Source organism: Cupressus sempervirens, chromosome 4 (genome assembly GCF_028749045.1).
Source record: "Cupressus sempervirens isolate cs-2001-9-10 chromosome 4, ASM2874904v1, whole genome shotgun sequence".
NCBI lineage: Eukaryota > Viridiplantae > Streptophyta > Pinopsida > Cupressales > Cupressaceae > Cupressus > Cupressus sempervirens.
In genome coordinates, this window is record NC_143121.1 from 906,269,680 (window position 1) to 906,291,139 (window position 21,460).

The 21,460-nt window shown below is 38.2% G+C and overlaps 1 protein-coding gene and 1 long non-coding RNA gene across 4 annotated transcripts in view; one reads left to right on the forward strand and one right to left on the reverse strand.

Annotated features, from left to right (window-relative positions):
* The window catches only part of LOC149564318 (FAD-dependent oxidoreductase family protein), a 176,093-nt gene that overhangs the window by 36,916 nt on the left and 117,717 nt on the right, over positions 1–21,460 (reverse strand). The window lies entirely within an intron of this gene.
* LOC149564320 (uncharacterized) overlaps positions 610–21,460 on the forward strand; it is a 138,763-nt gene continuing 117,912 nt past the window's right edge. The window contains exons 1-3 of one of the 3 annotated variants that reach the window (XR_016364185.1): positions 610–937; positions 1,873–1,975; positions 2,151–2,230. This is a non-coding gene — a long non-coding RNA (uncharacterized LOC149564320). The remainder of the gene's footprint in view (positions 938–1,872; positions 1,976–2,150; positions 2,231–21,460) is intronic. The other 2 variants (XR_016364186.1, XR_016364187.1) reach the window with 2 other exon arrangements.

Below are 21,460 nucleotides of genomic sequence, written 5' to 3' on the forward strand. Positions count from 1 at the left end.
TGCAACTTGCTTTCATTCATCACTTAAAAAAATATCTATTAATTTAAAAATATAAAAATAGATATTTAATTTCAATTTATTTAAATTTTTTTGAGACATTATATTACCTTATAATAAATATTAAACATATTAATTGTTATGTAAATGATAATTAAATCACTTAATAACATTAACCTATTTTATATTTTTATTATAAAATAAACCTATTAATAATAAATACACAAACCCTGTTGATATTATAAAAATGATTTTTTTTCAAATCAGATTAATAACATTAATATAGTTTATATTTATATATATATTTATATTTATATATATATATATAATTAATTTTAAACAATTTCAAAAAAAATTAAAATACATCATAAATAATAAATATGTTTATATTATTTAAAAACAATAAATATTTTAAATTTTAAATCAAATATTAATAAAGTGATTTATAAAATATAACTTTGATTAATATTGACTTACATTTAAAGTGGGGAACTTTAAATTTGGATATTTTGCATACACTATGCAAAAATTTAAAAAAATTTAAAACATCCCTTGGGAGACTTTATGAAGCGAAATGTTTTAATTAAAAGCTAAAGTCTTTTTTCCCTCTTACTTTCTCATTCAAGTGAAGAGTGAAGAGATATTAGGGAAAAAGAAACCTAAAATCTTCATTCTTTCACTTCATTTGCCCTATTGATGAGCTCCAGCAGTAAGGAAGAAGAGGGTTTGGAGGAGATAAAAGAATGGAGATCTCTGTGCTTTTCATGGCTTGATTTCTCTTTTGCTAGTTGTTTTTGATAGCTGGGAATTTTCTGAGATAGAAGACAGATTTATTGCTTGCTATTTGGAGCTAAGTGTATACTTCATTCATGTTTTGACATTTCTGCTACTCTCCTTGCTGGACCGCCATTTTTGGAGCAAAATAAAGAGAGTTTTGAAGGTAAAAAAAAACTTGCTGCACTTTCTTGTCTGCATTTTTTTTTAGGCAGTTTTCTCCTCTCATTTACATCATTTTTAGCTCTTTTTTGGAGCTTTGATCGTAGATCACATTGTTGGGCATTTTTTGATGCTGTCGCAGACATTTTGTTATTGTAAAAGAAAAAATCTGGGCACTTCTATGCATTTGCATCTTCATATTCTGCTGGTCTGTAACCTTGAGATAGAAACAAGGATTTTGATGACACTTTGAAGCCATGTGTAATTCGAAAATCAGAGCTTTCTGGGCTTGAAACATTAGGTTTAAATCTGCAATTTTGACTGAAGATAATCATAGTATGCAACAATTCTGTCTGGTACCTTTTCATGTCTTTTGATGTTTACTCTTTTTTATTGCATTAAAAAAGAAAAAAAATGTAGCTTTCCTCTTATTCCCTTTTATGCACAAAAATCTGATGTATTTTTCGTGGCTTCTGCTGGATATCTTCAAATGGCTGCTTTCCTTTATTGCTGTTTTTTAAAAAACACATATTCCATGGGAAAACAAATATTTGCCACAATCTGAAAATTACACTTAGTGCCATGAGGAATTTTGACTTTTTTCCAAAATCTCTTGCTCAGATTTGAGCTTCTAGATGCATGAACCGGTTCTTATAGTTCTGAAAATGAAAAGATAAAACTTTTCATGGCAATATGCACTTATGGAAAGATAATAAAAATGTCTCCTTGAGATTTTTTTATGATTTTTCAGTCATAGAGACATGAAAATCTGGGCATTATCTTTACTATGCTTTGCTGATGACACTCATGTTTTTGGCACAAAAACCGTTTAGGAAAGCAAACTGATTTCCTTTCTATATGTTTGTTGAAAGCTCTCATGGCTTTTGTTCTTTATAGTCTTTTGCAACATCTGTTTATTTGTCTTGATAAGTTTTGTAGGTTCCCTTTGTAACGGGTACGTCAAGCTCGATAACCCTTGTGGGAGCCTACAATTATATCCGTGTATTCGTTAGAAATAGGATGCTGCACAACAAACAAACATGTTAGTAGTAAAACACTTTGGACCTGATTATTTGCCTCGACTTCTACTGATAGATGCATTTGCTTTATGAAATTGTATAGCATAAGAGTAGCATGGATGTTTTATATATGAGATGAAATGCTCTATCATTGCTTAGATCCATTGGATCTAACACTTTTTCCTCTGTGAATGCAAGATTTGGAGGTTCAAAGGAGATGCAGTTCGGGGCAGCGGACAGACAGAAACGGACAAATGCAAAACAACCAGTCATTACAGGCAATGATTGGTGCCCTATGACCCTCTTTACTCTATGTTTCTTTGTTTCATGCTATGCATTTTGATAGAGTAAGAATGTGTATCAGCAGACGTTAGGGGCTACTCTCACAGTCACTTGTGTCAAAGAATTTACTTTCAGCACTATATTTCATTTCATCATGCAAATATCAATTGTATCTATTTTTTGATTGATGAAACAAGGACATTCTTTATGAAATGAATAGCATTTATGCACTTTGTGTCTTCATACTTAATTTTACACGTGTGCAAAATTTTAGTAACAGAAACTTTTGGTAATAAAGGATTATAAATATGAGCTCATTTCATTGAAAAAGCATCCTTGAATATTTATTTGTTTTTGTTGCTTTATGCAAGAGTTTCTAAGTTTATTGATTTCTTCGCCCATGCTGAGGTATAAGGGATCTTGTGATCTAGCTTGGAGACTGATTCTCCTTGATTCATTAGAGCAATTGCAACCGAGGTATTGCAATTGTTATTGTTTCCCTTCTATCTTTACTATGTTAAGAATATTAAAAAGTAATTGGAAAATATTTGTTAGTTATTAACAGAGACCAAGAGGTCATTATATACAAAAGAATGGAATGATGTTTTTTTAGCAAACGATGTTCCCTTAGGAAACGATCATAAAGAATAGAAACATTCTATTCTAGCTAAAAGAAAGCTAAAAAGCTACAGCTAACTAAATCTAACTAAATATTAAAAACATTCTAATATCTACAATAGTTTACAAATAGATTACCATTAACTAATAATAGACGATTATCTATTATCGTAATACCCTCCCTTAATAGTTAATCTATCTACAACACCAAGTTGTCCTTTGAATTTAACAAACTTATTAGGACTAAGAGGCTTGGTGACAATTTCTGCAGTTTGATATGTGGTAGGAACATACTGCAAGTCTATCGTCCCGTCTTCAACCAGCTGTCGTATATAGTGACAGTTAACATCCACATGCTTGGTTCACTCATAGAAGACCGAATTCTATGCTAACTTGATAACGCCTTCGTTATCAACAAACAGAGTAGTCGGTCTTGCTGGTGACATTTGCATATCCCCAAGCATCTGACGAAGCCAAACAACTTCACATCCTACCTTAATAGTCCCTCTATATTCGGCCTCTGTAGAGAAGAGAGAAACTGTCCGCTACTTTTTACTAGTCCATATGACTACACCGAATTCCAAACTGAACACATTCAAAAGTCGACTTTTTATCGTCAACAAAGCCTGCCCAATTTGAATTTGTGAACCCGTCTAGGATTAGAACTTCAAGAGTACAGAAGTCTATAATCGGAAGTGCCTTTCAGATAAGAAAGCCAACGCTTTGTGGCCATCCAAAGATCAGCCTTAGGAGCTATCATAAAGCATGAGATGTAGCTGACTGCGAAGCTGATATCAAGCCTAGTAGCAAAGAGGTAGATGAGGCTGCCTACTAGTTGCCTGTATGTAGTATCATCAATGGAAGGAGGATCGGACTTTGCGGATAACTTGAGTCTTTTCTCCATAGGTGTAGATACAGGCTTGCAATCCTTCATATGGAATTTGTCTAACAGAGCCCTGGCATGTTTGGACTGAGAGATGAATATGCCAGAAGACTATTGCCAAACTTCAACACCCAGGCAATAATGCATGAGCCCAAGGTCAGTCATATCAAAAGACTGGCATAAATTCTATTTGACTCCTTGAATCATAGATGCCAAACTACCAGTGATGATCAAATGATCCACATAAATGACCAAAAGGATGATGTCACTGTCAGTAGTCTTGATGTACAAAATTGATTCTGAAGAACTCCTCTAGAAGCCTTGATCACTGAGGTACTTATCAATTTTTATGTACCATGCCAGAGGGACCTAATTCAAGCCATAGAGAGCTTTTACTAATCTGAGAACCTGATGGTATTTACCAACAACCTTGAAACCAGGATGTTGCATCATGTAAACCTCTTCATGGAGATCACCATTCAAGAAAGCACTCTTGACGTCCATCTGATGGACCTTCCGGCCAAACTGTGTTGTCATGGCTAGGACTAATCTAATGGTGCTCATATTTGTAGTGGGAGCAAAGTTCTCCTCATAATCAATACCCTAACACTAAGAAAAGCCCTTCGCAACTAAACGAGCTTTGTACTTATTCAAAGTACTATCTAATTTGTATTTGATTTTGTGAAACCATTTTCAGCCAATGGGTTTCTTCCCTGGTGGAAGATCAAAAAGGACCCAGGTGTTATTCTTCAGTAGGCTCTGATGTTCAGATGTCATGGCATGTTCCCACTCTGGAATTCCTTTAGCCTCGGAGTATGTTTGAGGTTCAAACACACTATGAATGTTGGCCATGAGAGCAAAGTTAATAGACTCTGTAGGTTTTCTCTTTTTCCGAGCAGTTCTCCCATAATGAGCTCATTATCACGAAGATCAACAAGTGTCTTAGCCCACCACTTAGGCCGAAGAGGAGAACGGCCAACATTAGTATTAGGAGATGTTTGGTGATCAGGTTCCTCATCAAAAGAATCTGGATCAAACTTAAGTGAAGCATCTACAAATCAAGGTGATCTTGTAGGAGAAGTTGGAGGTGTCTGTATAGGTATCACTGTTATAACTGGAGCTATAGGAGCTACTGGAGCCTTCACATTAGGTGGACCTAATGGAAGCCTAACTCCCAAATCATTAGCCTTCATAGGTAAGTTTGTTGGATCAGGAACAGAAGAAACAAGTATGAAAAGTCCTCGTTGTTCATCAATGACTACATCACGACTATAGATGAGACGAGATGTCTCAACATCGATCAAGCGGTAGACTTTGTGAAGACTATTGTATCTAATAAGCATGATTTTCTGACTCTTGGCATCCAACTTGGTGCGTAATGCATCAGGGATCCAAACAAAAGCAAGGGAGCCAAAAACCTTCAAGTGACTAATTCTGGGCTTGCGACCTGACTAGGCCTTTTTCGGAGTTTTACCTTTGACCGCCACTATGGGTGATTGATTCAAAAGATAAATTGTAATGTTGACTACTTCTGCTCAAAAATTCTTCGAAACATGCCTGTGTTCAAGCATGGATCAAGCCATCTCGATGATTGTTTTGTTCCATCGATCAACTACACTATTTTGTTGTGGTGTGTGGGGTGTGGTTAACTGGCGTTTGATGCCATGAGTATCCAAGAAGCTAGAGAAATCAATAGAACAAAATTCCTCCCATTCTCTGATCGAAGAGTAATAATAGATTTCCTAGACTCTTTTTCAACTAAAGGTTTAAACTTATGAAATACAAGGAATGCATTTGATTTCTTTTTAAGGAAATACACCCACATTTTTCTACTGAAATCGTCAACAAACAATAGAAAATCTTTGGACCCAAGAACAGGAGTGACCATAGGGCTGCAAATATCGGCATGAACAAGCTAAAGTACCTGAGAAGATCGCCATGAATTGCTACTGGCGAAAGGTGTGCGATGTTGCTTCCCAGCCTAACATGCATCACAAACTCCAAGTTGTTGAGTCTGAATCTCTGGCAATCCAAGAACAAGCTCATCCCGAGCAAGCTATGAGAAATAATGCACATTTAAGTGCCCATATCGTTGATGCCAAAATGTGCTAACAGAAGACCGTTGAGCAACCATAGCTAAGTCCCGAGAATCACCAGAATCAGTAAGTCTGAAAAGACCATGATCCTCAAAACCCACTGCAATAGTAGACTGAGTGTCCCTTTTAGTGATGGTATACTGATATTTACTGAAGTTAACATCCAACTGTGGAGAATGTCGCAACAACTGACTAACTGAGAGTAGATTTAGTTCTATCCCTAGAACATAGTACACATCGAGGAAAATGAGATTTCTCCCAGTAGACTAAATCTGAATGTTGCCTTTGCCGATAACAGTGTACTCTTATCCACCACCAAAAATAACCAAATTAGAATAAGGCTAGTAGTTACTAAACCAGTCTCTGCAGTGAGTGAAGTGATGAGAGGCACTTGAATCAATGTACCAGGCAAACGACTTGACATGATCTGCAAATCTTTTAGCCATGAAGACGTAAAAGGAAGATTCCGTCTGCTCAGTGTGCTCTGCACTATTTGCTTTGGGCTGTAGATCCGATTGCTTAGATTGTGGAGCTAAGCATTTCTGACATTCAACCTTCATGTGACCAAACTGGTGGCAATAGTTGCATTGAATGTTCTTCTTTTGGGAGCCATCTGATGCTAGAGCAAAAGACTTTTGCTAAGACAGCTGCTGAAACTTGCCTTTATCCTTCTAAAAGGATTTAGCAAGAAAGGCTTGCTCTGTGGAGGTGGAGCTAGAACTATTACTGAATTGTTGTTTCCATTGATCTTGCTAAAGCAGAAGTGTGCAAAGATCAGTGAACTTCAGATCAACACTAGAAGACGTGATGTTGATAGTCTTGATAAAATGCGTGTGGGACTTTGGTAAACTCCAAAGAGTGATAACCACAATATCCTCTTCCTCCATCTTGCGACCAATGGCAAACAAGTGATCACGGATTTCCTAAATCCTATGCAAGTGTGCCTGGAGCGAGGTATGCTCATCCATGATAATAGAAAATAGAGTGTTCTTCAAGAAGAAAGCTCTGCTTTTGTCAAAAGTCTCCTGAAGACTTTTGAGATGTGTCCAAATCTCAGCAGTTGTCTTGCCAGATGGAATCTGAGAGAGTTGATCATCAGCCACGGATAATTTGAGAAGTATCACCACGTCTAGGTTATTTAAATCCCATGTATCCTAATCAAGACCAAGAGCAGTCAGACGCTTCATAACACCCAAAACAAGTTGATTGGTGTTCAAATATTCACAAATTGCGATGATCAGCTGCTTCCAAGTGCTATAATTTCAATCATTGAATTTGGAGTTGTGCTCAAGCTAAATGTTCATCAGATATGTCATGGCATGTTTTTCAATGAAAAAATGTGAAAATTTGTGTGAAGGCACATTCTTCGAGGCAAAAAAATGGAAGACCCAAAAATTTTGGAGTGACCCAGAAGAGAGCTTGAAAACCCAAAAAGACTATGTTGTCAATTTCTGGATCTGCTAGCTCAAAAATTAAGGCACAAAAATCGAGGCACCCAAAAAAATAAACCCAATTGAGATCTCAAAAAGCCCAACAAGAATCTGTAAATTTCTTTTAATCAAGTACAAAAATTAGGGTTTTGAACAAAAACGGCCCTACTGCAAAAAAAAAGGAGAAAATGGCAAAATTATGCCAAAAAAACAGACAAGCCTGGAAAGAAATGGGTTGCAGAACCGAAATAGAAGTCTGCGAATTCAAATCTCTCAAAACGAAAACCCTAGTCGAATTATAGAGAGTTGGAAGAAAATATGTGTCGTCGGTAGAAATTGTGTATCGGTCGACGGGTCCCTTCGGAAAGGAAATTGTGTATCGGCCGATGGGTCCCCTCGGGAAGGAAATTGTGTATCGGCCGATGGGTCCCTTCGGAAGGGAAATTGTGTATCGGCCAACGGATCCCTTCGGAAAGGAAATTGTGTATCAGCCGACGGGTCCCTTCGGAAAGGAAATTGTGTATCAGCCGACGAGTCCCTTCGGGAAGCATTGTAATCAGGAGATCATATCATACCATCGAGTATAATGTACTGTGGGCATATGCGAATAATAATAAGAGTTCTGCTGGTTGCTGTTCATGTTCATATTCATTGTCTGTTTCTTAATTAATCTATGCGATAAACATTTGGCGCCGTTGCCCGATGGACCTAGTATGTAGGCAAGCGGATATGAATTAAATGTCGAATCAGTTGAACAAAGATAAGAATAAGTTGAAGAAAAAAGATGACATACACGTTGCGCAAGAAAATTTAATTTTGACTCAGCAGACAGAGCGCCGAAGGCGATTCCAGAAGATTGCCGACGGGAACAAGAGTGCCGAAGGATTGTTGAAGGAGACTCGACAACGGCTTGAGTTGGTGGAAGAAGAGAGGGAGGAGTTTCTGAACCTGCATACGCCACAGGAAGAGAATCCTGACGGAAGGAGATCGACTCGCACGGCTCGGAGTGCCGAAGGAGCATGAGCGTGGAGTGACCTCTTCGTCCGAGATACACTTCCGGAACGGACAGCTTCGGTTGACGAACCCTCTTCTTCACCAAACAGCGTAGGAGTTGAAAACAACGCGAGTGTTGAAAACAATGCGGAAGCAGAAAACAGCGTGGGTGTTGAAAACAGCGCGGGTGTTGGAAACAACGCGGGTGTGCAGAACAGCACGGGTGTTCAAAACAGCGCGGGAGCTCAGAACAGCGCGGATTTTCAAAACAGCGCGGGAGTGCAAAACAGCGTAGGTACACAACAAAACCCCCAACATATAGTGATAATGGCAGGTCCGAAGGAAAAGTTGCCTAAATTTGATGGTGATGAAGCAGCTGATCCCATTCGACATTGTATAACATGTGAAACAATCTGGAGGGCAAATGGCATAACAGATACAAACAAATGGATCCGACAATTTCCCGCTACCCTACAGGGTGTTGCGATTGATTGGTTTACTGATGCTGATCCAGAAAAATTAAATAGTTGGGATAACATTAAGGAGTTCATCGCAAAATTTCAACTTTTGCGTGATGATAATGAAATTGTAGCCGAGATATTCAATACCAAGCAAAAAAAGAATGAAACAGTATGGGTCTTTGCTAGGAGATTGAAGGACTTAATCAGTAAAATGGAGAATAAGCCGGCAGATGGGCTCCAGAAAAGATGGTTCATTGAAGGCCTTCACCCGAAGCTGTGGAAAAAGATGAAGATCGTGCCACCATCAACATACGATGAAGCGTACAATCGGGCAATGAACCTCGAAAGTGACCAGAAGACAAAGAAGAAGAAGAAGAACAGCTTGTCCGATTCAGATGACGATGCATCTTCAGGAGAGGATAGCAGCGATGACGAGGGAAGCAACAGGAAGGTCCGTGCCCTCCAGAAGGATATGATGCGGATGATGAGGGAATTCAAAAACATGAACAAGGAGACTAAGGGCAATGAACTGTGGTGCACGGAGTGCAAGAAGGAAGGCCATACGAAGGGATCCTGCCCGAAACAGCAATTTTGCGAGATCTGCCAAATTATGGGACACTCGGTAAAGGAATGCCCTTTCAATCTGAAAACAAGAACACCGCAGCAAGTGTTCCTGACACAAAAGGCATCCCCGTCAGGAGGGAACGGGAACACCAGTACGGAAGGTGCCACATCGGGTGGATACAGAAACAACTGGCACGGTCAAAATAACAACAATAGCAGCAACAACAATACAGGCAGAAGGAGTCGAATTCAGTATGATGCGAATGGTCGACCAATTGTTCAATGTCGCGCACGCAATCTATGGGGTCACTTCGCCCAAGAGTGTACAACGGCGAACACACCGAAGTTGCTATGCCGATGGTGTGGACCTGGTGATCATGAAGATGCTAGGTGTTCGAAGTCGGGAGTAAACTTAATCACCGTCAGGACGAACGAAGAAGAGGTTCTGGCCATCACACGAAAGCAAGCGAAAGTGTACCCCGACCCGATGGAAGAAAAGAAGAGACTGGAGGAAGCACGGGTAGAGATCCAAAAAACAACACAGGCAGAAACGACACACCTGAAGGACACGCCGAGTACTTCCGTACGGAACTGCGCAGAACAGAACATTGTACAACAAATTTTGCAAGCCGAGATACCTGTCAGGATAAGTGATCTATTGCTCACTATGCCTCAGCTTCGATCGGCACTCACAAACATCGTTCCCGCTACTCAACTACCAGGAGAACATGGAAGGAAGCAGGAAAGTGAAGCAAGTACAGTGGACAAAAAGGAGAAGGAAAGTGGCGCAAGTGCAGAAGATCCGATGTTGTTAGCCCTCTCATCCGAACACCATCCGGCAGTCGTCGAAATGGGAATTCTCGGGACTGTATTGACGGAAACAATTGTGGACGGAGGGTCCGGTGTCAATGTGTTGCCTGAAGACACTTGGAAAAAGTTGGGACAGCCAACATTATGGCCGCCTACATTCCAGCTGCTAACAGCCGATCAACATGGAATCAAGCCATTGGGAGTCCTGATAGCACAACTAGTCATGATTGGAACACAGCCATTCTTGTTGGATTTTGTCGTGATCCCACTGAAGCGGAGAGGATATGATGCCATTATGGGCCGGGGGTGGCTGATACAGGCCAAGGCAAAGCACGATTGGAAGAAAAATACTTTATCACTTGAAAGCAAAGGCTGGAAGTATGTCATTGATCTACACACTCAGATGGTTGGAGAAGAAGCTCTATCGTCAGATTCTGAAGGGAAAGACGATGAGAGGAGGCAGATTATGGAACCCGATCAGGAGGGAGTCCTACGATTGGAAGGAGATGACGATTTGGATTCAATAAATGGTCTTTACCACTGGCACATAGAGGATTACGAGCTCTTTCCAAGTTGTAATATGCTAAGGATCGACGAAGGTAAGAAAGAAGAAGGAAATGAATGTCCGTAGGAACACAGAGAAGCCGAAGGAGGAAATGACTGTCCGAAGAAACACAGAGAAGCTGACGGAGGAAATGAATGTCTAAAGGAACACGGAGAAGCCGAAGGAAGAAATGAATGTTCGAAGCAACACAGAGAAGCCGAAGAAGAAAACGCGGATATGACTAAAGCTAAAGGAGAGAACATACAGTACAAACCCAAAAGAAGGAAAGTTTCTACTGTACGACTGCGCAGGAAGAAAGTATTACGTCGAACCATAGATATAGCAGAAAGGTACCGGCGGCAAGGAAAACACATGATACAGTCTGCACAGGCAACAAAGAGGAAGGGTTTAATAAAAGTTGCAGCAGTACGGAGTGGACGTGTTATTCACAGCCAGAAGGGGCAGCTGACGGAGTCCATCGTACAGAGCTTCGAGAACAAACTGGGCGATATGGAGATGACACAGAACAGGCGTAGCAGGTTTCAACCAGGACAGTTGGCATTGAGGGATGATGGACGGAATAAGATCAACCTAGGCAAGTTCAGAGTTAAGTGGGTCGGACAATATCAAATTCAGGAAGTGGGTGATAATGGAGCAATAAAACAATGGATGCTAGATGGAAAGGAAGTTGCCGACACAGTGAATAGGTCGAAGTTGAATGTCTGCCATGAAAGAAGTAATGCACCTCCATGGACGAACAACTAAGAGAAGAAGACTGTAAGTACTGTACATATGTAAATATTGTACATACTTGTTCAAAAAAAAAAAAGTTCCGTATGATTTCTGGAAAGCACCGTACGATTTCATAATTGCATGGGACAACACCGTACGGGTTCTCATCTGAAGGGAAACAGAAGTAACGTACGGTTTTTCATATCTGAAGGAGGATGTACGGATTTCATGCTTGTAGTACGATTTTTAAAGCCAACGTACGGATTTCATGTTTGGAGTACGGATTTCATTGCCACCGTATGGATTTCATTGCTAACGTACGGATTTCACTGCCAGAGCACGGATTTCATTGCCACCGTACGGATTTCATTGCTATCGTACGGATTTCACAGTAAAAAAGGACTATCGTACGGTTTTCAATGTCTGGAGGATGGTGTACGGCTTTCCAGATAAATTAATTGTACGGGTTCTCAAGAGGCTGCTGTACGGATTTTTGGAGGAAGATACCGTATGGCTTGTTATAAGCTTGTGTCTCGTACGGATTTTCAAGCAAATATATTAAGCATACGGATTTTAGAGCCATTTTTCTATACGAATTTTTAAAGGAAAGCAGCATACGGAAATTGTAGTTGGGAATGCAAGGTGATTGTACAGATTTTTCAAACATATCATGTGTACGAATTTGGATTGCAAGATTATAGATTTTGAAGAGTGGGGTTTTGGCGTACGGCTTCTACTTGCTATTTGGTAGCACAAAAGGGTGACAGGAGGTTTTCTAAAAATTTAAAAAAAAAAAAGTCGACAAATCAATGCGGATATCAGTCGTGGGAGTCTGACTAGTTGCGAAGACTTGGAGTGTCTGTGTATCAAAGGCACTGAGAGTAGGTGTTGGCTATGAGATACGTAGAGAGCTCGAGAGGAGCTGATCATCCAGTTGGAGGCAGTGTGGCGACACTTGGCTCAGGGTACTGAGGAGTTGGGAGCAGAGAAAGCAGCACAGGTGGCTATCAAGGTCAGCTTGAGGAGTCAGTATTGTGTTAGCAAAGGCATTAGATGCAACGGGATGAATGTGAAAGTGATATGGCAGATCAATATTGTTGTATTAGTTGTTTAAGTTTTTTTCTGTAGTCTTCAGGAGACGAATTTTCTTTTTGCGGGGGATGATGTCATCGGTAGAAATTGTGTATCGGCCGACAGGTCCCTTCGGAAAGGAAATTGTGTATCGGCCGACGGGTCCCTTCGGAAAGGAAATTGTGTATCGGCTGATGGGTCCCTTCGGAAAGGAAATTGTTATCGGCCAACAGGTCCCTTCGGAAAGGAAATTGTGTATCAGCCGATGGGTCCCTTCGGAAAGGAAGCCGACAGGTCCCTTCGGGAAAGTTCTTCGAAAAGTATTTATAACCCCTTCGGGAAGCATTGTAATCAGGAGATCATATCATACCATCGAGTATAATGTACTGTGGGCATATGCGAATAATAATAAGAGTTCTGCTGGTTGCTGTTCATGTTCGTATTTATTGTTTGTTTCTTAATTAATCTATGCGATAAACAATATGCATGTAAATAATTTCGAAAATAGAAAGTAGATAATTTCAACCAAGAAATTATAATTATTTTTGAAAAAAATTGAGTATTGGCTCTAATATCATATTACGAACTAATTGGAAAATATTTGTTTGTTATTAGCAGAGACCAAAAGGTCATTATATACAAAAGAATGGAACCATGTTTCCTTAGGAAACGATCGTAAAGAACAAAAACATTCTATTCTAGCTGAAAGAAAGCTAAAAAAGCTACAACTAACTAAAGCTAACTAAATATTAGAAACATTCTAATATTTACAATAGTTTACAAATAGATTACCATTAACTAATAATAGACGATTATTTATTATCGTAATAGGGAATTGGTAATTCTAAGAATTTAAGTCAGAGAAAAAATCGGAGACTGCATTTGCAATTTATTTTGCCATCTCTCCTATTGTTCTTGTTGTGTCTAAGGAGATTGGTTGTTGGAAGTAATTGTGACGATTAATTTAGAGGATATGTTGGAGAATTATTGCCAACCTGCAACTATAATTAAGGAGGCATCAATTTGGATTATTGTGGCTGCCAATTACTTTCTGGACGAAAGCGATCTATGAATAACAAGCTTCATTGACCAAACCATAACCTCTTGTATCAATTTGCAGGCTAGGAGTCAGCAATACAAGCCTGGCAATTTGTCTAGAGGGAGCTGCAATCAATTTTGGGGGCTTAGCACACATTTCTCACCACCTCTGATTTGGACTTGGGAGCCAAATTAGAGCTTGGCACTATTAATAATTGGGTTGTTGTTGCCCATCTCTGCTAGATGATTATTAAATTAGGGCCGCCAATCTGATCTAGGGCCTGTGTGGGATGATCTAAGGCTAAAAATCAGTTTTTCAAAGCCATGATTTTATGCAAGTTGCAATATCATTCCATTTTAGGGACTGCAATTTGGTAGAATTGGAAGTTGATCTCATTTTTGTCTAGGTTCTATAATGTCGCTAATCAACTGAGTTGTACACACAAGTTCTAATCTATTGTTTATAATTTTCCATGTGATAGGACATTAAATAATTGCATAATTGATAGCTAGATTCATAAATTCAAGTTATTTCATTTCTTTTTAAAATTCAGTATTTCCGTTGAGTCTATTTATTTCAAAAAAGCATATATTCCAAAACATCAAAAAATGAGAAAACTACAAAACTACAAAGAAAACAAGCAATTTCCATTAGCATTTCAGTGGTGCCAAGACAAGGTTATTAATGGTGGTATCAGAGTGGTTTCCTGCCAACCTATAGAAATTGAGCTTAGTTGATAGTGGTCAGTGCTTGGTTAGGGTTGCAATCAATATTTGATTTATTATCTGCTTTCCAATATCATGGTTGATGATAGAAGATTTGAGCCAAGTACACACCATACCCATAGAGGTCCTACCACTCCACCTGGGGAAGGTGAACCTAAGATACAGTTTGGTTTTGTTGGTAGTCCGGGTGGTTCAAGTGGTTCGAGAGTTAGAGATGTTGATGTAGAGATTGACAAAGAGGCTCTGCAAACATTCAGAAACTTGGCAGTTGGACAGCAACAAATGACATGAGTACTACAATAGTTGTCTACCACTTTGCAACAAATAGCACTTCCTTGATGTCAGAGTAGGGAGAGAGCTCGAGATGTTTCTGCTAATTCTCATAGATCTCAAATCGAGGATAGAACTCGATATGGTGATAATTACGAAGACGCTTCGAGATGAGGATCAAGGCGAGTTAGCTGACATACATATTGGCACTCATGATAGGCCATAGATGCCCACATTTCTGAAACCCAAGGTGGATGCGATTAGTCTTGAGTCAGAGGCCACTCCTTTTGTTGATGGCGTGGTGGCACACTTTGCGGAGTGGGATGCTTTACCACAAGTGATTAAAGAGCATCTAAATTTTGATAGGTTCCTGACTCAGAAACGGGACCATTCCAAAGCAAGGCCTACACCTGAGAGACAGAAGCCTCAACAAAGTTACAACAAGTTGCCAGTAAGATGACGTTGGAGCACTTCAATGGTAGTGGGAGTTACAACTCGAGCTTGGATCCATAAGCTCAGCACATATTTGGCTCAACGTTCTATGTTAGAGGTGGATGCTATCAAATTCGAAGTGTTGCATCTGGATGGAGTTGCCCTTGACTGGTGGTACCATGGGTTAGTTTCTTTACAACATGATCAAATAACTTCCTATCAGGAGTTTGTGGTGTTGGTTCCCAAAACCGCAGATTGGAAATCCAAGAACCTATCACTTCTCTGGTAGGATCTCTCAATCAAATTTTGGCCAACAAATGAAAATCGCTTAGATTTCCCTGCACTTCAGGCTTTGCGATACCCAGGCAGGTTAACCTTTACCTTAAACACTGACTGTCCGGTTCAAGGTTTTTCTATAGCGAATTTAAACTTGGAGTTCTTTGACTAGCAAGGTCTTCGAACTCGATGAAACTGAAACTGAATGCTGAATATTTGGTAATTGAATGTTTTGTATAAATTTTGAAAATAATGGAATTGATGCTTTCAGAAGGAATATATATAGATTTTCTGACTTTAATAACAAAAGACCAGTGCTTCTGTTCATCCAGGCGATAGAGTCAACTTCGGTGAACTTTCACATACAACTTCATAATGTTCAATGCACTTATATTGCCAACAATTTTAATAATCCAGATGCAACAAACCAATTATAATGCAATCTTAAATTAGTCCAGATTGAGTTTTAACTCCGCTGAGAAGGAGACAAATTGGACAGAGGTACGGAAACAATTTAATATTTCACAACACCTATGATGATCAAATCTAAAATACTAATTGACCATGCCCACTTATCTAATATCGAAATCATATACAGAATTCTAAAATATAATTATGAAGGATGATTCGCCTGTAGTTTAAATCTCCACGCCATTTAAAAATAAACAAAAGACATTTTATTTTATTTAAAAATAAAATAATGGACTTTATATTACAAAATCATAATAGACCCCTTATTCCTCCATACAATAATAAAATAAAAATATTTTTCTCCTCACAGAATAAATGTGTTCAGATGATGAATATTGTTGTTATTTTTTGAATAAAACAACTCCTATTTATATCTTCCTATTCTAAAGTTATGACTTTTAAATTTAAAAATCATACCCCTTCACATATTAATCACGCCTCTTTTTAAAATAAAACTAATGACTCCCGATAACCAATCACTTTTAAATCCGCAGTCATACAATTTTTAATCTTTTAAAGTCTTAATGTATCCCTTGGGACCTTTTAATCCTTGACGGCATCTCCATAATTATAACTTTGGTGAAAATTATTTATTTCTCCCATTGTGAATCACTTTGCCTGTATGAAGATTCATTGTTTACGCACAAGATACCTTTCATACACATGGTTCTTGGCTTCAATCATCTGAAGAACACGAAAACTTCTGTCGCTTTCTATAAACTTGTATGCTAATTGCTTGGCTTCCCATTTTTTTTGTGTTGTAGTATCTGTTACTGGTTCCAAATGCACCTGTCATTCCTAGTGTATTTGACACCAAAATTCAATTTTGTTGCCAATCGACTATGCTTGCACACAGGCTTCACAAGTGTTTCTTATTATCCCCATCCTTTTCTACGTGTATTTATTAAACCTGGTGTTTTATATATGGATTAATTGCCAAGCCTTGCACTTGCTTGCAAAGATAATCTTTAGACCTGCTCAAGACACCTATAATTGACTCTTCACATTTTGGTGTTTCCAAGACTTCTTTGCTTCTTAATTCCAGTGCCCATTCCATGAACAACGATGCAATTCCATAGAAAATAAGTTCATCAATTTCGAATATTCTCAAGGAAGGAAAGATAATCAAGGTTTGCCTCCATACATTCTGATGTGTCATCCTCTATAAATGATGAAGGTTTAATGCAGAAATCTGGATATATTACTGTCTTTGATGATTACTTCTGCCTTTGATCACTGTCCAGTATCCTTCATTATATGTCTCTTCAAGTCATCTTTTTATGCAACATCTGCTCATTCATTTGAGGAACCAGCACGTTAATTTCAAAGCAATTTATTTATCGGTGACTTCATCTCATAGGTCTGATGTCCTCTGTTTAAGTATACAGATTTTAACATCCAATGACCTTTTAGTTTATTTGCCTCAGCCTTTAAATGTTCCTAAGGACTTTCTATTTGCTGGTGTGCTCAATTTTACACACACATATACATATTCAGTAGAAGATAATAGCAGTTCCAGAATCACTGTTAAAGCCAAAACTGATGCCTCATGTTGTAGCCACAGTAATAGACACACAGGTCAAGGATACACTTTAACACAGATATTTTACTTCCCAAACTTTCAATATCAGTTAACTTAGCAATCTTACAATGGTATAGATATTTGCAATATCTACATGAGAATCAACTATTGGTTCAATTACATTGGTGCTCATATCCTTGAGTGGATTCTGTAATTTTTCTGCATATCATTAATCAGCAATGAGAGGAAAAGATCATATACTACTGAAATAAGTTTGAAAATTGTTTGACTTTGTGCCCATCTGAAGAATTTCAGTGTTTCTTCTGCATTCTTCTGACAATACAAACTTCAGATTGCTCTCCACAGTCAAGTAGCTGATATCTACAAGCTTCTCAGAAAGCTTTTTTTTTGGTGATGATGAAAGTTACCTTCTCCAAGCAAGTGAACAAGTAAATATAGAATGCAGGAAATCAATCCACCAAAATGTTATTAATTGACATACCCAGACAGCGAATCCTTGATAGGTAGAGAAATGCAATGTCAATAGCGCTGAAGACCTTGTCTTGCTCTTGATACTTTTATGGTTCTGCTATATTAGAGTCTGATGTTATAATATTTTGATCCTCTCATCTTAGTCTCCTTAGCCACAATCAATAAAAAACTTTTCACATTTGCCCAATCTTGACAAAAATTGGAGACTCAAATTTTGGGCTTCATCACGTGGATCGCCTAATCGAGAGATATGATAGGAAGGATCTAGGTGTCCACTTCCATGAGTTGGCTCAACTGAAGCAGTCTGATGGATTAGAGAGTTACATCAGTGAGTTCCAAACGCTCTCAATCATGGTTTGTGATATTTTGGAGTGCAGATGAGTGATGCTATTTACGGATGCTATTTATGGAGGGATTGACTGAGCCACTCTATGGATTGGTCAAATCATTGAACCCATCTTCTCTACAGATAGCGATGAGGAAGGCACGAGACTTGGAGTCATCTTCTCAAACCAAGGTTAGGTTACTTCGAAATCTTTTGTCCCCCCTGTTGATGAGGAGTCCCCACCAGTTGTTGAGGACAACGGAAAATTAGTAGGGAGATTTGATGATACTTCTAGAGAGGATTTGAGGAGGCAATAGCTCTGCTATTGGTGCAAGGGGCCTTTCTCTAAATGTCATACTTGCGCATTGAGGCCGCAGGGGGAAATGAACCATGGCATGTCGATTTACACTGATGTGATTGAGGATTCATCACAGCAGCATGAGGTTGGCAATGGAGATGATCATACTAGCGATAGAGTTTATACTCTGATGAATGTTTTCAATTTGGTATTTGTCATTTGACTCACTATTCAAGATTTGCATCAGGTGCAGAGTTGGTCTACACCTAAATTGGATTTTTTGTGGGATAATTGAACAGGTTTCAGCGAAGAAGAGTATGTTGGGATCTCTGTTGAGTTGTCTTCTATGGATATCCTGACTCCTACATCATCAATACAGGTATTAGGTGCTATGCTACAGGTCATGTTGTCAGTTCTGATGATGTCGGTTCGCATTGTTATCTCCAAAATTTGCACCCTGATGCTAATGTCCTAAAACTTCACCAATTTTGGAGCAACATGGGATCAATCAGAGGTTGTGGGTAACCTATGATCCGACTAAATCTCTGAGTTCTAGGCTGGTTCCTATATGATATATCTGATGAACTCACCTATACTAATAAAATATGTCAACTTGTATGGAAAAGGGGTTAAAAGGGAGACTTGTAAATGGAAAACCTAAAATATCAAAAATAAGGTGATACACCTGAACAGTAATGCAGATTACTGTTTTATTATATGACAAAATGAACACTTTCAACAGATAACCACAAGACACACCTTGAAGGAAATGTTAATACATATAAATATTTCAAGAGAAGGCAAAAAATGAATATTACGAAAGGAAATATTTCACAGTCAAATATATCATCAAAGAAACACAACTCAAGACCTATGCATAATAGATATTAGACATGGAAAATGTAAAACGAGACATTACCCAAAAGGTTTCTAAATGAAACACAATTAAATAACATCAATCACCAAAGACATACAACCAAATCTTACTCCAAAAAGTTGAGTCCAATGAAAACTATATTATAATCAAAAGCCCAAAGAACAATACATTTGCATGAACAACTCAGAAAAATTGAGAAAAAGGTGCTAAGAAAAAAATATAACATATACATCCCTTTCCTCTCAAACTATGAACCCTTTCTCTTTCAAAAATAGAAGTATATAACAATAATGAAACTCCACCACTCTCTCTCCAAAATAGGGACTGTAGGTCAAATTTAAGGGAAATCTGCTCCAAAATTGACTCTAGAAGCTAAGGAAACAGGCCACATGGATTCCAAACTGTGCTTCCACCAAGTCTTTATGATGAACACTCAATTACAACTTAGAAGTTTCCAAAAGTGTCTCCACAAAAGACTCAAAAGTTATCCCTAAGACTGAAAGTATCAAAATGATAACTAAGAAACTTGGTAATCACAAAGGGTCTGTGTTTAACAAGTCATTGATCATCTTCAGTTAACAACTTAAGAGCTAAGTCAAACTCTTAACACATGGCAACGCATGCTACACACAATTCCCTTAATGACTCAAGCTCTCTCTTGATCACTATTTTGATGTATAAAAAATTATTATTAAATAATCCATTTATAAAGCACCAATTATTATAATGATAATTACAAATTTTTACTTATTCAAATCAAAACAATAATATATTTATTTAACATAATATATAGCTTTATATAAATAAAGTTATAAAACTATGTAAATAAATAACTATTACTTCCTCAAAACAAATCTTGGGTGGACCCGAAAGCAATATGAAATTGGGTGGAAGAAACAAAATGCAAAAAGGTAAAACCTAAAACCTATTGCTCATTTTGCATGAGTCGATACATGGAGAGAGGAGAGGGTTTGAGAAAACCCTTGCCATCAATGATGAATGAATCTGGAAATTTTGCTTTGCATTTTTTCTTAGTTTTTACCCATGCAGAGAGTGCCTGGAGATTTCTTCGCTTGGAGAGGAGATCTAGAATTTTGCGGGCCTTTATTTGCCTATATTTCATGGCATTCTCTTTTTGCTTATTGTTGTTGTCGTGATTGGTTTTCCCCAGGCTGAAGTTGTGTATTTGGCCTATTCATCTTTCATGGTATGCCTTCTCTATTACTTTCAAACAACATTTTGGAGTTTTCTTCCTTTTCTCCTATTTATTTTCCATGAAACGAATGTCTGGAGTTGTTCTGGCTGTGGCCTCTCTTTGTCTATTGTATTTGATGGTTATTTTACACGTCATTTGGCTCCTTTAGTTGTGACTGGATGCTTCTTCTCAAAGTTGTTACCTTGATCTCCAAGTGTTAAGAAACCCTAGCTGGCCATGAAAGAGATCTCGAGTCTTCTGAAGCATTTCACAGGCCTGATTTCTGACATTTCCTTTTGGCATTCTGGAGTTGGTTCCATAACCATAACTAGGTGTCTCTTCTCGAACACTTGCCACTTGTTGTTTTCGCTAGAGACCTGGAAGAATTCAACACCATGATTGGGGTGTACAGTTGGTTAAAACGAGGCTTTGCTTGAACATTTGGCCATTATTTACTAACAATAAGACTTGCTTTGCACTACAAACTGTCCATCCATCTAATTTTGAGGGTTTTACTTGAGTAAGCTCTAATGGATAGATCCTCTGTTGTTTTCATTAACTGAGCTTTTATGGGTATGACTGTAGTTGTGTGGACTTTCCAGAGACTTGTTTAAACAATGAGGTTTCTTCCTGTTATACTGGACTTAAAACCCAAAAAGGATCTTTTTTGCACATAATACCTCTGCACTTTCCTGATTATTCTCTTTGCATTTGGTGAGGATCTAATCCTATGGTCACTTCTGGGTCTCAACCTTAAGAAAATATGGCTGCATTTTTGGCATTCTCTTGTGACTTTCCTTGCCGTGATTAGGTTCCGTTTGCTAGGAGTTGTCATTTGATATTTTGGAGAGCAAAACATGACTCTTTTCGTTGCATTTAGACGTCCTTATTTGTTGCTGTAGCTAATCTTGATATGCTTGCTATTCATATGTCTGATCTAAATAACATCCATTCTCTTTGTAATTGCACTTTGCAGCCCTTTTATATACAATTATCATATACCTGTTGTAGTTTCATTCATTTTTTAACTTTCTAATCAGCAGTTGTTATTGCAAGTTTTTTACTATTACTGATGAATGCAAAAATTCTTGTATCTCGATGA